The sequence below is a fragment of the Cucurbita maxima genome, unplaced genomic scaffold (assembly GCF_002738345.1).
Source record: "Cucurbita maxima cultivar Rimu unplaced genomic scaffold, Cmax_1.0 Cma_Scf00014, whole genome shotgun sequence".
NCBI lineage: Eukaryota > Viridiplantae > Streptophyta > Magnoliopsida > Cucurbitales > Cucurbitaceae > Cucurbita > Cucurbita maxima.
The window spans coordinates 31,382-40,556 of record NW_019272030.1 but is presented as its reverse complement, the minus strand read 5'-3'; the positions used below and the strand labels follow the sequence as shown (position 1 = coordinate 40,556).

Here is a 9,175-nt window from a genome sequence, read left to right as displayed (position 1 = left end):
CCGTTTAAATAGAAGCCCTCGGCTTAGTAAAATACAAGCCATAGTAAAACAGTTCATTATTTCAATTGTCTATGTATTATTCTCTTTGAGTAATAATAATTTCATATTTATTCACACGTTTGAGCATGAGATATTGTGATAGTCAACGAGATGAATGTCCCTAGTCAGGACTTTGACTTTACGTGGATTTGGGTGAAATTATTACTCAACGAGATGAATGGTGGAAGTGCTTCTATGGGTGTATAGCTATAAAAGTTTGTTGACGGAAAATCTGATGTAGTCACGTATATCAAATTGTTGAGGGCCATATATGTCCCTAGTCAAGGATTCGGTGAGATAATGGAAGTCCATAGGAAGACATATTGTTGCACCAAGTTGAATTTTTTCATAAAGCTCTAGAAGTTAGAAATAAGCTTGCAGTGAGTTAGACGGTCAAAATTAGTGCAACTTATTGTTAGATGGAATTAGTCAATTTGTTAAACTATTCATCTTTATTAGGAGTCAACTGAATAGTTATTTCACTAGAGTCTTTGTAGGAGCTATTTATATAGGATTTATTTCAGTATAAATAGAAGCCAGCTTCTTAATAAAACACAAGCTACAGAAAAGCAGTTCATTTTTTCATTTGTCTCTTTATTATCTTCGTTGAGTAATAATAATCTCATATTTATTCACACCTTTGAGCGTGAGATATTGTGACAGTTGATATCAGAGCCAAGTTGATACGGTTGAAATCATTACTGAACGAGATGAATGGTGGAAGTGCTTATATGGGTGTAGCTATGGAAAAGCTGGTTGACAATAATTATAATTATTGGAAGTTATGTATGAAAGCTTATCTACGGGACAAGATTTGTGGGATTTAATTGAAGGTGACACAGAAATACCAGCGGACACTCCATAGAATGCTAAATTACCCCGAAAATGGAAGATCAAATGTGGAAAAGCCTTATTTACCTTGCAAACTCTTATTAGCAAGGAATATATTAATCGTTCGCTTTTTAAAGTCACCAAAGCAAGTGTGGAAAACCCTTCAAAAGTTGTTCACTAAGAAAAATACTGGTTGTGGTAACTCAAGGTAATTTTTCTATTGAAGAATATTTCTTGAAAGTGAAAAATCTATGTTCTGAAATTTCAGACTTAGATGCTGATGAGCTAGTGAGTGATGCTCGATTACGACATTATCTTATTCGTGGATTACGAAAAGCATTTATGCCCTATGTTTCCTCAATACAAGGGTGGGCAAATAAACCTACGTTAATTGAACTGGAGAATCTTCTTTCAAATCAGGAAGCCTTGGTTAAGCAAATGACTAGTAGCAACGAGTTTTTTCCAAAGTCAGAGGAAGCCTTAGTTAAGCAAATGACTAGCCGTAACGAGTTTTTCCCAAAGTTAGAAGATGTGTTGTATGTCAAAGATCAAAGGAGACATAATTTTCATTCAAAGCCTTCATCAAGCAATCTGAATCAATTCAGAAGTGAGGAGTCGTTAAAGAAGCTTTAGGTGAAAGTGATGTGTCATCATTGCGGAAAGCCAACCCATATTAAGCCAAATTGCCGAGTCAAAATGCAGGAATCAGAAGCACTGTACATGTAAGAAAAAATTCTTCAGATCCAATTTAGAAATACTTCTTAACCACTGAGGTTCTTGATCAGCCAACAAATGTGGCTTCAGCCGTACATCAAGATGATGTCTCTACACATGATCAAAATCCTAATTCCACTACTTATGCTTCTGAATATGATTCCCTCCAAATTCGGCCTATGGACTCTCTTTTTTTCTTTGATGTTAACTCTGCCGCCCTTAGTGACCCTCTTGTTTATTCCACGGCCTTAGATTTGGGATTCGACGAAAATCAAGATTTCTAGTTAACCTTTGGCGATCTTGACGGTTCTTTCCTTTCCTCTGAGGCTGACGATTTCCTCATCTCCGAAGATTTGGATCAAACTACCAATTCGTTGGACTTGCAGGCTGACAGAGAAGCTTCTAGGGATGCTGCTGTTCGTGCTTGCAGCTTTGCATGCTCTCTAGGATTCAGAAGCTCTGCAGTTTCATGCAAGCAGTTCCCCAATGAAGGTGAGTTTCTAAACTATCAATGTTCTAAATTAAGAACCTCATGTAGCGAGTGTTTTTTGACCCATTCTGGTGGATGGGACTTAAAGAGTTCGAGTATTGTAAATTATTCTTCCCTAGAGCATGGTGGTGGTGGTAGTGATCATGAATTCTCAAGCGAGCCAGCGTCGTCTCACGGCTCTGATTCTGAAAATTTCAGTTATGGCGTCTCTGAGGGAATGAATTGCCCATCTTCTAATGCGGAGTATTACGTTGTCATTGTCGATCAGAAGATTAAATCAGAGAAAATAGGAAAAATTTGCGTAAGAAAGACCTGGATGAAGGAAACCCGAATTTGAGATTAGAAAGTATCAATCCCCAATTGAGTTCCTATGCTCTAAATGAGGATGAAGAGAAGAGGAAGGGAAGGTTGATGAGGAATAGAGAGAGTGCCAAGTAGAGGAAAAAGCATTATGTGGAGGAGTTTGAGGATAAATTGAGAAGTATGCATTCAACCATTGCTGAATTGAATAGTAAGATATCATATGTGATGACTGAGAATGCAGGCCTGAGACAGCAGCTAAGTGGTAGTGGTATGTGTCAGCCTCCTCCTCCTGCTAGGAGTAAAAAGAATGAGAGTAAGAAGGCGGTGGGAAGAACTAAGAAGGTTTCCAGTATTAATTTTCTGGGTTTGTTGTTCTTTATAATGCTTTTTAGTGGTCTAGTTCCGGTAGTGAATGACATATTTGGCCATGTTGAAGGAGTTCCTGGCACGTTAGCATTTGTTGGTGATAGGTTATACAATAAAAACCAAGGAAGGGTTTTGAGAGTCGACTGGTCGAGAGAATTGAGGCCGTCTTCAGAGCTTTTTGAGAAGAGGATTTTCTGGGAAGAGTCCGGCCATGACTATGCTTCGTTTCTCTAGGAATTAGGGGTTTTGAGAGCCCGAGCAGATCGAGCACGGTCGAGGAGGCTTTTTGATGGGCATATGGAAATTGGTAGGGTTTTATATGAGCACAACTCTTCAAGGAGGCTCTTGTTAGCTTCAAGAGGGCTTGTGAGTTGCAACCTACTGGCCTGCATTTTAGAGCTAGGAACTCTGGTATTGGAGGTGGCGGAGATTCTTTGTCCTACCCATTGTAGAGCTTTGAAACGGTTGGGGAGTGCTTTATTTGTAGTAGGGGAATATAAGGCTGCCATTAAGGCTTTAGAAGAGGGCATACTCATGAAACCAGATTATGTTGATGCTCACTGTGATTGTAGATGCTTTGTATCATTTGGGTGGACTTTACGTGGACTTGAGGTTGTTTCTCAATATGATATAATTATGAGGCCATATTTTACCCAAGTTGGACGTCGCAAACCCTACCAATTGTTGAGGATTATTGGGAGTGAGTCCCACATTGGTTAATTTAGTGGAAGAACATGAGTTTATAAATGAGAAATACTATCTCTATTGGTATAAAGCCTTTTGGGGAAACCCAGAGCCATGTCAATATCGAACAAGGGACAAATACAATGTTGAAGCCGGAAACCCAAGAAGTAGAAGGGGAAACCTAAAGCAAGGGACAAATACAATGTTGAAGCCGGAAACCCAAGAAGTAGAAGGGGAAAACCCCTAAAGCAAGGGACAAATACAATGTTGAAGCCGGAAACCCAAGAAGTAGAAGGGGAAACCTAAAGCAAGGGACAAATACAATGTTGAAGCCGGAAACCCAAGAAGTAGAAGGGGAAACCTAAAGCAAGGGACAAATACAATGTTGAAGCCGGAAACCCAAGAAGTAGAAACCCCCTAAAGCAAGGGACAAATACAATGTTGAAGCCGGAAACCCAAGAAGTAGAAGGGGAAAACCCAAGAAGTAGAAGGGGAAACCCCCTAAAGCAAGGGACAAATACAATGTTGAAGCCGGAAACCCAAGAAGTAGAAGGGGAAACCCCCTAAAGCAAGGGACAAATACAATGTTGAAGTCGGAAACCCAAGAAGTAGAAGGGGAAACCTAAAGCAAGGGACAAATACAATGTTGAAGCCGGAAACCCAAGAAGTAGAAGGGGAAACCTAAAGCAAGGGACAAATACAATGTTGAAGCCGGAAACCCAAGAAGTAGAAGGGGAAACCCCCTAAAGCAAGGGACAAATACAATGTTGAAGCCGGAAACCCAAGAAGTAGAAGGGGAAACCCCCTAAAGTGTTGAAGCCGGAAACCCAAGAAGTAGAAGGGGAAACCCTCTAAAGCAAGGGACAAATACAATGTTGAAGCCGGAAACCCAAGAAGTAGAAGGGGAAACCTAAAGCAAGGGACAAATACAATGTTGAAGCCGGAAACCCAAGAAGTAGAAGGGGAAACCTAAAGCAAGGGACAAATACAATGTTGAAGCCGGAAACCCAAGAAGTAGAAGGGGAAACCTAAAGCAAGGGGACAAATACAATGTTGAAGCCGGAAACAGCCGGAAACCCAAGAAGTAGAAGGGGAAACCTAAAGCAAGGGGACAAATACAATGTTGAAGCCGGAAACAGCCGGAAACCCAAGAAGTAGAAGGGGAAACCTAAAGCAAGGGGACAAATACAATGTTGAAGCCGGAAACCCAAGAAGTAGAAGGGGAAGGCCATTGAAATGGTGTGAAAGTTATCTTATTTATAATAAAATAAATTACAATGATATGGAAAGAGTAATAAATAGAAATAACAATAAACCGAAAGATACCTATGATATATATTTGACTTATAATAAAATATCAAATATGATATATACGGTAAACTATAATTTACTACTAAATATTCTTAACATTATGACATGCATATTTATGACATGCATATTTAAAAATTGGAGAACGAGGTAGGGATACACAATGTGTAAAGAAATGTGGACTACAAACTCATGGACCTTATAGACGCCCCATGCTGACATTCCTCTATGACTGCTGAGCTCCCAAGCAATCTCTTGCAAACCCGCATCCTTATGGATATGAAAAAAGAAAAGTAAAACGAAGTGAGTATATAAATATGTACTCAGTAAGCAAGCTAATTATGGGCTCTCATCGTATCCTTAACCTAATAGATGACCAAGGGTTATCTCTAGACTCTAGACTCATTGATGTTTATGTGGACAGTTTTCGTATCATGTTAGGCTTCACAGTAGTGTCGGGTGCCTAGAATTGAGTTACTACCTCAAAAACACTCTAACAATTAGATGGGAACCACATGGGGTGATGCTAGCCTATCATCCATGGGAGGTAGCTGGCGAACCCATCCCTTAGGTCATGGAGTCGCTCAAGGTTGGGGGCGCTACTCACTGTACGTACCAACTCTGCTAACTACCCACATGTTCAATGCCTCCCATAGGTCGGATCCTTTACACAGGGTAGCACAACTAAACTTTCTCGTTCGGGTCACACAAACCCTAACAGCCTCACCCTAACTCAACCAAACCAGGGGTAGAGGATTCTCGATACCGTACTATATGCTACCAGCATACGTGGTACCTTTATTCCCTCTGGGGTTACCGTGGTGGTCGTCTAGGTCTCTAGGGCGATTTTACGGTTTTGATGAAGTTCCACATCTCCAGGTAATGTGATTCCAACGTCTGAGTCTGGATCGGTCAGGAGCACAGGGTCTCACTTTCTATTTGTCTCTCACGAATCCATAGTGCTCGTCCTTTAAAGGTGTTCCGTCCTAGGTCATAGACCCAAACTATCACACTCGCCCTAGTCTAAGGTCATTCCTATTGCTAATTCTCTATGGGGAGAATCATGCCTTATGCCCCTGGAGTAAATGTACATTTAATCATGCAAGCAATCAAATAAATGTTCAGTGAGGCGATAACATTCATCAAGCTCCTGAAGTGCATATTTCACAAAATCTCATCCTCCAACACAGCATGATTATACGACAAACAAGGCCTAACACATCCATTTTTGCATACATAAACATATAATTGTGCATTTATTCCACATTCCTAAGTATAGGTCGTTAAACTATCCCTTGGGTGGGTTTTGTCTAGCATGCACTAGAATTGACAATTCTTACTTTCTAGGATTCCGTATGGTTACTTACAAGTTTGATTACTAGTCGAAGAGGAATCCAAAATTTATATAGTTCCACTAGAGGTACCTAATTCACATTAAAATAAGGTTTAGTGTCGAAACCAAGACAAAAATTGACAAACGGGCATTGAACGAGCATGAAATAAGGATCTCACGTGCAAGGGCCCACACGTGGTTAGCTCGGACAGCGCGCGGTCAGGCCCGCCTTCGAACCCTAGCAGATGCAGGCTTTACCTTTGAATTTCTATGGTTACGGCACGTTTCGCACAATGCGTTGAAGCATAGGTCTTCGACTTGAACCGTGGGCTGATGGTTGTTTGGATCGGGTATCGATATGGTTTGCATGTGTATTCTTGAATCAGATTTGGATTAGGTCGACCTGTAGGCGTGTCGCCACCTGCAACGTAATATGTTGCTCCACAACTCAGTCAACATGTGAATCACCTTAATCCAATGAACGATTTGGTGAAGGTTTCATGACCGATGCGGTCTCTAGTCATCGGCCTTTGGCTTGTATTCTTCTCCTTCATCTTCCTTTCCTCCAAACCCTAACAGAAGCTCAAAATTAAAAGTGATTTCAGTGTTGCATGTGAGAATTTGTGTAGCAGATAACATGTAAATGGAGGGCAGATAAAGGTTTCTACCTATATACTAATGATAAGAATTTTTTGAAATTCTTTCTAGAAGTTAAAGGGCGTTAGTTCTACTTTTAGAAGTTCATGGGCATTTATGAAACGTAGTATTAACAATTTAGCTTACATAGATAAGGATTATTTTAAAACTTTTTTTAAAAAATTAAGGGTATTTTTGACATTTTGAAAAAAGTTTAAGACTATTAATGAAATTATGAAAGTTCAAAGATATTTTTTGAAATACTCTTGTAACACCCGAACATGATAGGTATGCTAAGAAATTTTTTAAAAACATATTGAGAAATTTAGTCAAAATCAATCAGAGGGCAAAATTGTCATTTCGACCTCTCTAAGCCAAATTCGCTCCAAACGACAATTTTGAGTCATAATTTGGCCGAAGTCTTCACAAGAACGGCTCATAGGACATTGGAGAATGCACTTGGTTCATCCTAATTTATCAATAATCAAAGAAGAATGATTAAAATAATTTTATTAGAAAGTTGGGTAAAACTCTATAAATTTAGTGAAAGAACCCAGTTGAATTGAGTTACCTAGAAAAAGTTATGAAATTCTAAAGAAATTAGTAGAAAACGAAAGAACTAATGCAAGAATCTGAAAAATAAATGATCGGGCGAAGGAGCAAAGAAGAATGGACACGTGTTAGGTAATGGGGTAGTGAGTGTGTCCAGTTGAACAGTGGACACGTGTTGCAATGAAGGGTGGAACAACGGAACGTGTCTAACGCCTAATGGGGACACTCGTCGTGAAGAACTAACCGACTCGACTGCTTGCATTGCACCCTACCCATGATCCACTCCAATGGACCCGACCCAACTCGCCAACCTGTGACTATCTATTCTTTATAATGTGCATGACACATGCATGATTCCATATGTAAGAAGCTCCATGCGGTGCGTGACTAACATATGAGTCTCTTTTTCTTTTTTTCCTGTTCGGTCTTCATTTGTCAGCTTTTCGCCCGAATTTTGATGCTAACCTAGTTCAATGTGAATTAGGGCCAACAAGAAGAGTTTTAAAAACATTGGGCACATATATAGTGGAAAACGAAGCTCAAAAAGGCACACGCCATCAAGGTAAGCAACCAATCGATTTTTCTTCGATCAATACTTGTAGGGATCGCTAGGACAAACATGTATACTAATAAATTTAGAGAATTAAACCCGTAGATATATATGAAAATATGCATGATGTAGTAATTATAGATTAAATTGGATATAGTTTTCATGTTTTCCACTATACTATAAAGAATGAAGGGATTTTGTGATCTACGCTCTAAGTGGTTGATGAATGTTATCTTCTTTTTTAGCTTGTTCGGCTACATGAAAATTGTATGCTATCTCCAGATAATTGATTGTGTGTTCTCACTATAGAGCGTAGATATCGGCAACGAGATTAGACTAGGGCCCTAGAGATAGGCTAACTGAATGATGACCTAGGTCAACACACTTCTTGAAGACTAAGCACTTTAGGATCGTGAGCGGCGATTAGAGGGTCTAGACCTTAACTCCTAAACTAAGAAAGATTCGAGGATTTAGTACAAATTACATCAGAGTCGAGAGTCCCCTTTTAAGTCACTTAGGCGCCTTAGAAACCTAGTAGGCCTCCATGTCATCTAACTAAGGTAACTTACCAGATTGTTAGTAGTATGAATGAGTCTCCACCACCTTATCCTCTTTAATATCCTAATAGCATTATCAGCGAACTAGGTTGAATCCAAAGTCGAACAATCTATCTAATAAGAATAAGTAAATAAGAACGTAAAATAGCATTAATAGAAAATGAAAACTTCTTGCTTTTATTTGATAATTATTTTCATTTTTTTTAAGAACTTTTTATTATTATTATTATTATTATTATTATTTAGGTAAGGTTATTACTTTTATACACATTGGAGTCGAATTTTTAAAATAATATAAAGTCTTTAAAAACTATTTCTTTAGTTTTCAAAATTTTACATCAATTTTAAAATATTTTTAGTAAGTAGAGACTAAAGGAAGAAAAAAAAATTATTTTCTCTCTTACTTACCACGGTGACCGACGAAAAAATGTAGGAATAGTGTTTATAAGCTTAAATTTTAAAAAACTAGAGTTTTTCAATACTAAGAGTTGCATTCAAAATTCTTCAACTAGAAGATACATTAGTAAACCATCTAAATTTTGCAACTTTTTTCTCCTTTTGTAATTTACATATCTTTATGAACCGTTTAATTAACCGTATAATTGATTCGTGGCATTAATTCCAAACTTGATAAAGAATGCAACATCAATTCATCATTTGATTTATGTTCATAGAATCATAACTCTGCTAGAATGAGTTATATTGTGGTGAAATGAGTTGTATATTCATCAATTCATCATTTATCAATATGATATTGTTTTTAGATGGTCGGGGATGGTGAAGGGTCACTTACTGGGGGAGGGGGGGGGGGG

At 38.6% G+C, this 9,175-nt stretch overlaps 1 pseudogene; it reads left to right on the top strand.

Moving 5' to 3' along the window:
- The first annotated feature begins 749 nt into the window (after positions 1-749).
- LOC111489088 lies at positions 750-2,977 on the top strand (annotated as a pseudogene).
- Positions 2,978-9,175: the final 6,198 nt, after the last annotated feature.